The sequence below is a fragment of the Panthera leo genome, chromosome C1, assembly GCF_018350215.1.
Source record: "Panthera leo isolate Ple1 chromosome C1, P.leo_Ple1_pat1.1, whole genome shotgun sequence".
In the NCBI taxonomy this organism is placed as follows: domain Eukaryota; kingdom Metazoa; phylum Chordata; class Mammalia; order Carnivora; family Felidae; genus Panthera; species Panthera leo.
In genome coordinates, this window is record NC_056686.1 from 75187240 (window position 1) to 75196940 (window position 9701).

Here is a 9701-nt window from a genome sequence, read left to right on the forward strand (position 1 = left end):
TCAATTTATCTTGAATGAATGTCAGTTATTTTTATCACAGAAGTACCTACGTATAATAATAAAATATCTTCCATTTTGAAAAATTATGTCATTGCAAGTATTATTTTCTGAGTAATTTCCACGTATCATGTATTACAAATCAATCAGTCATATATTTTTTAGAGAACTATCTAATAAACACTGACTACATCCCAAATCTCACACATTAGCACTCAACTGGGCACATTGAAGTTATTTATATTAAACTGGGTCAGACAGGAAAAGTCACCTGGAGCAAGAGATTGTAGTGGCCTCCATGGTTTAGATAGAACCTGGGTATTTGATACACTTGCAGAGACAAAAGAAAAGATACTTTATCCTAGCGAGCCAAGAAGGAGGCAAAACTTCATAACAATAGCAGTTCCGGACTGGAACAAATTATTCTTTTATCCATGTGATAAGTGAAATCGCACAGTTTCTGTATCATTCTTTTTTTAACTTTATGATAAATCTTGGATATTATCTCACAATCATTAAATAGTGTTTCTCTTTTTATTTTAGCGACTGAGGAGTGTTCTGTTCTACCCATGTCCCATAATTTACATCACCAGTACCTGATAGACGGATTTCAGAGTTCTTTTAGTCTTCTGCCATTACAATAGTGCTGCCACAAATATCCTAGTACATCTGTCATTTTCCACCAGGGCAGATTGTCTATGAGATAGAGTCCTTAAAAATGAATGGGTAAGAGGCACTAAGGAATCTACTCCTGAAATCAGTGTTGCACTATATGCTAACTAATTTGACTGTAAATTAAAATAAATAAATAAAAAACACTGAATTACACATTTTAAAAAAAGGAACTCTCTGCGTCAGAGGTTTTGTGCATTTAAAATTTTGATATGTGCTTGTACCAGCTTACACCATTGCTAACAAATATGAGAGATTGCCTGTTTCCCCAAACCCTTGACAACCTGATGTCCCAACGAATGTGTTATTTATCGCTGCTTTTAGAAGTAAAACAGATAACTCATAGTTTTAATATGCACATCTCCTTATGACCCTTACATCTTTATTTTCTTCTACTATTTTTGCCCAGTTTTTCATGGGGTTGTTCTTTTTCTCACTGTTATCTGAAGGGCTCCCTTATAGCATGAAGAAATTATCTCCTTGTCTGATATAAATTGCGATTTTTTTTCCATCTTGCCGTTTGTCTTTTTGTTTGGCTTATATATTTTAATAAATAATTTCATTATTTTTATGTAGGTGGATTTATTAATTTTTTATTTTATGTCTTTCATGTGACATTTTAAAAGGGACTCCTTATTATAGTACTGTTTTTTTTTAAGTTCAGATATATTATCTAAGTTTTTAGTTGAATTTTTCATGTTTCACTTTGATCCTTCTGAAATATATTTTGTAAAAGGAATATGGAAAGCTCTAACTTTATATTTTTTCATATTTTTTTCATAGTCCAAATACCATTTACTGAAAAATCCATATTCTTTCACTAATGTAAAACACCAAATTCATCATATACTGAATTTCAGTATGAATTTGAGTCTATTTTTAAGCTTTCAAGTCTGTTCTATTGATGCTTAATGTTTATTTATTTTTGAGAGAGACAGAGAGAGAGACAGAGTGTGAGCAGGGGAGGGACACAGAATCTGAAGCAGGCCCCAGGCTCCAAGCTGTCAGCACAGAGCCCAACACAGGGCTCAGTATCACAAACTGAGATCATGAACCTGAGCTTAACTGACTGAGCCACTCAGGCGCCCCTATTGATGTTTAAAATTAAATACCAATGTGGTAATGGTTGGGATGTTTTACTGTATGATTACAGTGAGTGCCCCCCACCCCCATTTTTTCCCCAGAATTTCATTGGATATTCTTGCTTTAAGTTTTTTTTTTTTCTTTGTGTGTGTGTGTGTGTGTGTGTGTGTGTGTGTGTGTGTGTGTTTAAGTGTGTTTAAGTAGGCTTCACACTCAGCACTAAGCCCAATGTGGGGCTAGAACTCACGACCATGAGATCAAGACCTGAGCTGAGATCAAGAGTCAGACACTTAACCCACTGAGCCGCTCAGGCACACCGCTTGCTTTTAGTTTTTATATGTCTGCCTTAAAACAAGTTTTTCTGCTTCCCAAAGTATCTTTCTGCCAGATTTATCTGAATCATATTAAATATATACATTGACTGTAAGGATTGACATTTTAATTTCTAACCCTCTTTTACAAATTTTTGTCTCTTTCAGTAACATTTTAATACTTCTTTATATGAACGCCTTATACTTGTTGATTTTATTCTACAGCACTTTGTTTTGATGATATTGCAAACTAGGCCTTTCTTTCATTACATCTTATAACTTGTTTCCCATTTATGTAAGTTAATTTTTTCAAAAAACATGCATTTTGTTTTCTGTATTACAGGTTCTGATATTCTTTAGAAATTACTTTTTATTTTTAAAACTTGTATTGAATGAAAGAGGCATAATATATGGTGTCAAAAGTGAGTCACAGCATTATGCTGGGAAAGCAAAAAGAAGACTCATTTTATAATTTCCTTAACAGGAATTCCAAGCCTCTTTCATTTATGGCCTGAGAATTCCCTTCCCTATTCCAAATAGCCTCCTGCTCCCACAGTGCCAGCTGCACCATGAACTGTGTAACTCTGGGCTTCCATTGTCTTGAATTGTTTCAGTGTCTTCTCTTTTAGTTGATTTATTTCCTTATTTACTCCTCAGATTTCATTTTAAATCCTACATTAAGCAGTTCTTCTTGGACTTATCAAAGAAGAAAAAGAATTCACTTCTGAAAACCCCTAATTATCAGGAGCATGGATTTTGTATTTACCAGAGTCAACAACTAAGTATGTATGTCTATTTCTCTACACCTCAGAGTATTCTTTGATGAGTTTGTCTAATGTTTCCATACATTTGGACCTAGATAGTTAGAGTATCTGTGGTGTGACCCTTCCGAAGTTACCCTCAGCACCATCTCACAGCAGGTAGGGAGAGGTTGACCCAAGGCCAGTCCTGAGAACTAGCCTTATAAAGTGTTCCAGTCCAAATGATGCCCTTTGAGAGGTAATGTAGATTCAGTGCTAATTAATTCTCAGTTCCGACTGAGGTACATCTCACATCTGAAAAATAATGGAATGCTGACCCTGTATGAAAAACTGGTTATCAAGCTTCCTGTTGAGCCAAAAAAGGATTTTTCCCTCCGTGCTATAATAGGAGACCCAGGCACAAATCTAGAAACAAATGCAGTAAATTTTAGAGCTGTCAGCATCTCAAATTTCATATCAGGTGAAATTTGATTCTTTCAATATTGGATGGATCTATTTTAGATCTCTTTGATGATTGTTAGCAAGAATGATATTCATGGTTTTCTAAAGATTATAGATAGAGAAAGCTAAGGCTCTATTTAACTGGGACAAAATGAGACCATCTTATAATACACCCCTACTCATTCTTCCTTTTTCCAAACCATGCTTTTTCTATGTTTCAGTGAGTCAGGATCATTCTAGAAAATCCCAGTTTGAAGATCAACTGGGCACAGGAGTCCCCAGTGCCATTCCTTAAGTTCAAAGATTCACTAGAAGGGCAGGGAACTCAGAAAAGTTACATGCTCAAAGTGACAGTTTATTACAGCAAAAGGCTATGAATTGAAACCAGCAAAAGCAAAAAGTGCATAGACTAGAGTCCAAGACAGAAACAGGCACAGATTTCTAATTGTCGTCTCACAGTAGCATTGTATAGACAGTATGCAATTCTCCCAGAAACATGCGAAAACCCAAGCCTTGGTGTTTAGTATTTTTGTTGTTGTGAGGGACAGTCATGTGCAGACGTGGGGAGCTCATGTAGCTGCTCTCAGTTACTCAGACTGAGGCCCCTTCAGAAGTCAAACTGATTCAGTGTAGCCTAGGACCCTTATCATAAATCACATTGTCAGCATAAGTTATCTGGTGGTTTATATGGGAGCCCAACATATATACAAAACATTTTAATCAGGCAGAATATTCCAAGGGCTTTCATTTATTTTCTTCCAGGAGCCAGATAATGGCTACACCTTTCTTTGGAATGTGAGGGTCTCCCAGACCTACTGAGTTAACCTTCACTAGACAGGCTATAAGAATGAAGGCAATGTCGGGGCACCTGGGTAGCTCAGTCGGTTAGGTGTCCAACTTCAGCTCAGGTTGTGATCTCACAGTTAGTGGGTTTGAGCCCTGCGTTGGGCTCTGTGCAGACATCTCAGAGCCTGGAGTCTGCTTCAGATTCTGTGTCTCCCTCTGTCTCTACCCTATCCCACTCATTCTCTCTCTCTCTCAAAAATAAAGAAACATTAAAAAAAATTTTTTTAATGAAAGCAATGTCATGAGAAAGGTAAAATGAAGAATTTGATCATCTTATTGGAAGGATATGTCAATGTTTTATTATTGGCTTTTTAAAGTATAAATATTATTCTTTCTCTGAAATACCTATCTAGGTATTAGTAAAATATGTAGTATATGTTTTTAAAATTAGGTCATTTGGGGTGCCTGGGTGGCTCAGTCAGTTAGGCGACCGACTTCAGCCCAGGTCATGATCTCACAGTTCATGAGTTCGAGCCCCGCATCCGCCTCTGTGCTGACAGCTTGGACCCTGGAGCCTGCTTCCGGTTCTGTGTCTCCCTCTCTCTGCACCTCCCTTGCTCATGCTCTGTCTCTCTCTGTCTCTCAAAAAATAAATAAATGTTAAAAAAATTTTTAAAAATAAAATAAAATTAGGTCATTTTAGGGGCACCTGGGGTGCTCACTCACTTGAGCATCCAACTCTTGATTTCAGCTCAGGTCATGATCCCAGGGTTGTGGGATCAAGCCCTGTATCACACTCCGTGCTGAGCATGGAGCCTGCTTAAGCTTCTCTCTTTCTCTCCCTCTGCCTCTCCCCTGCTTGTGTGTTCTCTCTCTCTCTCTCAAATTAACAAAATTAAAATTAAATTAGGTCATTTTATTTCATTGTGATGTTGTAGTTAATAACTTCCAATCTGATTAGCTATTTTTCTTGACATATAACAGGGGGAACATTTGATAGGGAAAAGAAATAGTAAACCTTGGGAAGTTATAGCACTGATTGTAATCTGGACTTTTTTTTTCATGGCATAAATTGGTCCAAAATCATTTGGTCCAATGTTGGGTGTACTGAGATCATTATTAAAAATGTTTAAACTTTTGGATGTAATGGAAGCCAAAAATATACTTTTGCTAATTTCAGTTTATTTAGAGTAATGTAAAATAAGGAGAAATGACTCATCTCACCTAATACTATAAAAACAAAAGACCAAAAATGACCTCATTTACAGTGTTTTCCATGAGTCAATTTCATGCTTTATAGAAGTCAGTGACAGGTTAATCTCAAAAGCCCAGAGATTTGGACTAAAATTTTTGTGAATGTTCCTGGCGTAACTGAAGTTTTTCTGTAGATTATTTAAATAGGTTACTTCACTGAGACCCTATACTTAGGATTCCTACTTCCAACCCTACCACTCTTGTATGCTCCAACAGGCAGTTCTCATTGATCCCAAGGTTACAGTTTAGATGCCTTTTCCTCTAGGATGCTCGTTCTAGCCTGGACCCTAGTGGGACAGGAGTATGGGGAGAAGTGAATAGGTTTTTTTAAATTATAGTTTTTGTTGGTTGGTTTTATTTTAGAGAGAGAGAGAGAGAGCACACATATGCACGAGCAGGGAAGGGGCAGAAGGAGAGAGAGAGAGAGATTGAGATCTCAGGCAGGCTCCAAGCTCAGCATGGATCCTGACACAAGGCTCGATCCCACAACCCTGGGATCATGACCTGAGCCCAAAATCAAGAGCTGGACACTCAACTGACTGAATCACCCAGGCGCTCCTAAATGATAGTTTTATGAGCCTCATAAAAAGGCCATGGCTCTTGCGCCTGACTTCTTATTTCTTCTGAAGATGCTTAAATCACAACTAATTCAAGTAATTTCAACAGCAGTTAAATATGTTCTAAGAGGAACATTAACTTTACAATTTGTCGATCTCGTCTATATTGAGGTAAAACCGTTTGAGAACCCTGCCTTAGGATCAACATAGGAAGAGTGTTCTTAGGTGTTGATGCCACTTCTATATTCACATTTTCTGCCCATCAGACCCAGTAAACTGTTTCTATTTTTCTTAATTTTTTAAAAAGTTTATTTATTTATTTTGAGAGAGAGAGAGAGAAAGTTGGGGAGAGGCAGAGAGAGAGAATCCCAAGCAATCTCCACACTGTCAGTGCGAAACCTGTTGCAGGGCTCAAACCCATGAACCATGAGATCATGACCTGAGCCAAAATCAAGAGTTGGACACTGAACCAACTGAGCCACCCAACACACTCCTCTTAATATGTTTTTTTTAACGTTTATTTATTTTTAAGAGAGAGAGAGAAACAGAGTACAAGTGGGGGAGGGGCAGAGAGAGAGGGAGACACAGAATCCGAAGCAGGCTTCAGGCTCCGAGCTGTCAGCACAGAGCCCAAAGCGAGGTTCCAACTCATGAACCGTGAGATCATGACCTGAGCCGAAGTTGGAAGTTTAACCGACTGAGCCACCCAGGTGCCCCTCTCAATATGTTTTATATGCATGGTGGCACCCTTTTTATCCCAAATTTTACTCATGGGCTTGGTAATATTCAGATATGCCAACCTGCAACACAAGCAGCAACACCAAGGCACAGTGCCCTAATCAGAATTTTCATGAAGGTTAGCTAACACCACATTTTGATAACAGTGGGCCGAGATATAAGCATCATGGTTATTTTTTTTCTGTTAATGAAGTTGAGAAGAATTTATTGAGTGCCTGCTATGTTTCACATCTGTTCTTGTTGGTAGAAATCTAGCAGATGAAAAGCCAGATAAGCATTCTTATCCTACAGGTTTATATCTTAATATAAGAAGACAATAAATAAGTAAAGCTATAGATGAACAAAATATTTAATATTGTGTTCAGGAATGAAAAAAAAGGTGGGATAAAAAGAGGAGGAACAAGATAAAAAAGTGAGATAAAAAGAGGAATACAGTATTTAATATTGCATTCAGGAATGAAACAAAAAAGGTGAGATTAAAAAGAGATAGGATAGTCAAGGAAGACCTCTTGGAGAACTACATTTGTGCAGAGCCTTGAAGAGAAGAAGCAGCAGGAAGCATTGCAGGCATAGGAACAGGATTTATCAGTTCTTTTATTGAGAACCTGATAACTCTCAAAAGAAAAATTCAGGTGTTGTATGATTTATGAGCCTGAATTTCAGAAGAGTATTAAGGCAGGAAATATCAATGTTGAGAGGTATCACAATAAAACTGGCATTAAAAGTCCTAGGATTAGGAGCGCCTGGGTGGCTCAGTCAGTTAAGCATCTGACTTTTGATCTGAGCTCAGGTCATGATCTCTAGGTTTATGAGTTCAAGCCCCACATCGAGCTCTGTGCTGATGGTGTGGAGCCTGCTTTGGATTCTGTCTCTCCTCCTCTCTAACCCTCCCTAACTTGTGTGTGCATTCCCTCTGTCTCTCAAACTAAATAAATAAACTAAAAAAATGTTTTTTAAAAAGTCCTAGGATTAGATGAGATCACTTCAAAGAGGATATAAACAGAGGAGAATAAAGATCCTGGGGCCAAGTCCCAGAAGAGTTTATAATTTAGATGCCTAGAAGAAAATTTAGAGCCTGGTAAAGAGACTGAAAAGAATATGGGAAGAAACCCTGAAGAATGTGGTACCACAGAAGCCAAGAAAGGAAAAGTAGTTGAGAGTAGCAGGGGTAAGTCACCTATGAAATATGATGCCAAGCAGGGGACCGAGATGGATGCAAAGAAACATCCATTTAATCAAAATGGAGGTCGTCGGTAAATATAACAAGAGCAGTATCATAGAGTGTTGGGGTTTAAAACCAGAGACCAGCCAACTAAAATAACTAGTGGGGGAAAAAAGTGAAAAGAGGAAATTGAGACAATATACTTTTGCCTCAAAGAGGAGTAAAAAGAAAAAAAAAAGGATGGTAGTCATTCTATCTGGGGACAGAAGAAGCTAAGGTTGCAATTTTGCTGGTGAGAATTAGAATGAAAAGATTTGTTAAATAAGAAATTTAGAGTCTCTTACCTTAGGATTTCACCATCAAGGATTTTCCAAGAAGTTCATCAAGCAGGATTATCCAATATGATACAGTCTTACAATAAACACAGCCACCACAGGCTGAGAAATCTTGTAAAGAATCTTTTCGGCTTTCTAGTTCACAACAAACAGGTACTCAGTCTTCTTTTCCATCAGACACAGGGAGTCCAAATAGTGGATTTAGATATCACGGTAACCTGCACACTCAGAACAACCTCTCAGGAGAAATAAAATCACACATCCATTTTATGTCTCAAGGTTATGTACACCAAAGCATATTTTATGTATTCAAAGCAGATGTACACCAGCTGAGGTCTGGTGGAACTTCTCTACTTTTCTATGGCACAAAACGTAGGCTAGTTGGTAAACAGCAGACCACTTCCCCTATTTTTCACCAATTCTCTGATGATGTCAGTGTTGAAATGCAGGGTATTATCAGTCTCCATTGATTGTTTTCCATAATAAAAATAAAATTGAAGCCATACTTATTATGTATTGAGTATCTACTCTGTGCTAAGGTCTACGATGTATTCCTTCCATACCTGACCTCACTGATATTTACAAGAACTTTGCAACTTAGGACATATTATACTCACTTTGCAAATGTAGATGAAGTTCAGGAAAGGCTGAGTGCCTTCCCCAAAGGTAGAGTGAATAAGTGGTAAACCCAGAATTTGAAAACTGGATTATCTGTTTCACTATGTCATGCTTTGCAGCCATTTCACTGGCAGAATAATCCTTTAAAACATTAATTACCCCATGTACTCTTTGATCCGTAAACTACAGGGACTTTCTGTTGATTCTTCTATACCAACAGCATGCTCTCTAGTCAATAGTGTGACTATAAGGGCTCTATTTATTTCTGCAGAGTCAGCTCTCGTCCCACAAATTCAGTAGTTCCAGATTGGGTTCTTGCCTTGCATGGCTAGTCCCTCATCAGGAGCCCCAGTTCACTTCATGTTTTGTAAAAGTATTGTTTTCATTGTTTTATATATGATACTAGACTTTAAACTTGGTAAGTATATTCACTTTTGCCTTCTAAATTTTATTCTAGGTGTAATGATATTCTATTTAAAATTAATTTAGAAATTACATATATAAAGAACAGTAACTGAATTACATTCTTACAGTAGATAGTTTTCAAAAAGTAGGCATGCCCTTCTACCATAACCAAAGTCAAGCAATGGATTATTACCAAAAACTCCAAAAAGCCTAGTCATGGCACCTACCAAATTTCAACTCCTTCCCTTCTCCCACAAGGAAACTGGTAGGCAGAGTTTGATAATGATCTCTGCCTTCTAGTATTCAGACGCTTGCATAATCCTTTCCTGAGTGTGGGCTTAACTTAGTTACCTTTAATTCTATCCTAACAAACAGAATATAACAAAAGTGATGGAGTGTAACTTCCATGATTAGGTTACAAAGAACTGATTCCCGTATCACTAGTACTCTGTGTCTCGTCTTTTTGACTTGCTCATTTTGATGAAGCAGATTGCCCAGGTGGAGAGGCCCAAATGTCAAGGAATTGAGACTAGTGTCCAAGCATCAGCCAGTGTGGATCTGAGGCCTTCAGTCCAACAACA

At 37.7% G+C, this 9701-nt stretch overlaps 1 protein-coding gene across 4 annotated transcripts in view; it reads right to left on the reverse strand.

Moving 5' to 3' along the window:
- Positions 1–8437, reverse strand: part of LOC122227915 (endogenous retrovirus group K member 6 Env polyprotein-like) — a 47814-nt gene extending 39377 nt beyond the window's left edge. For 3 of the 4 annotated variants that reach the window (XM_042952696.1, XM_042952692.1, XM_042952693.1), the window contains exon 1: positions 8107–8437. The gene's annotated coding sequence lies outside the window, so the exon portion shown is untranslated. Of the gene's footprint in view, positions 1–593; positions 709–8106 lie in introns of all 4 variants that reach the window. The other variant, XM_042952695.1, reaches the window with a different exon arrangement.
- Between the last annotated feature and the right edge of the window lie 1264 nt (positions 8438–9701).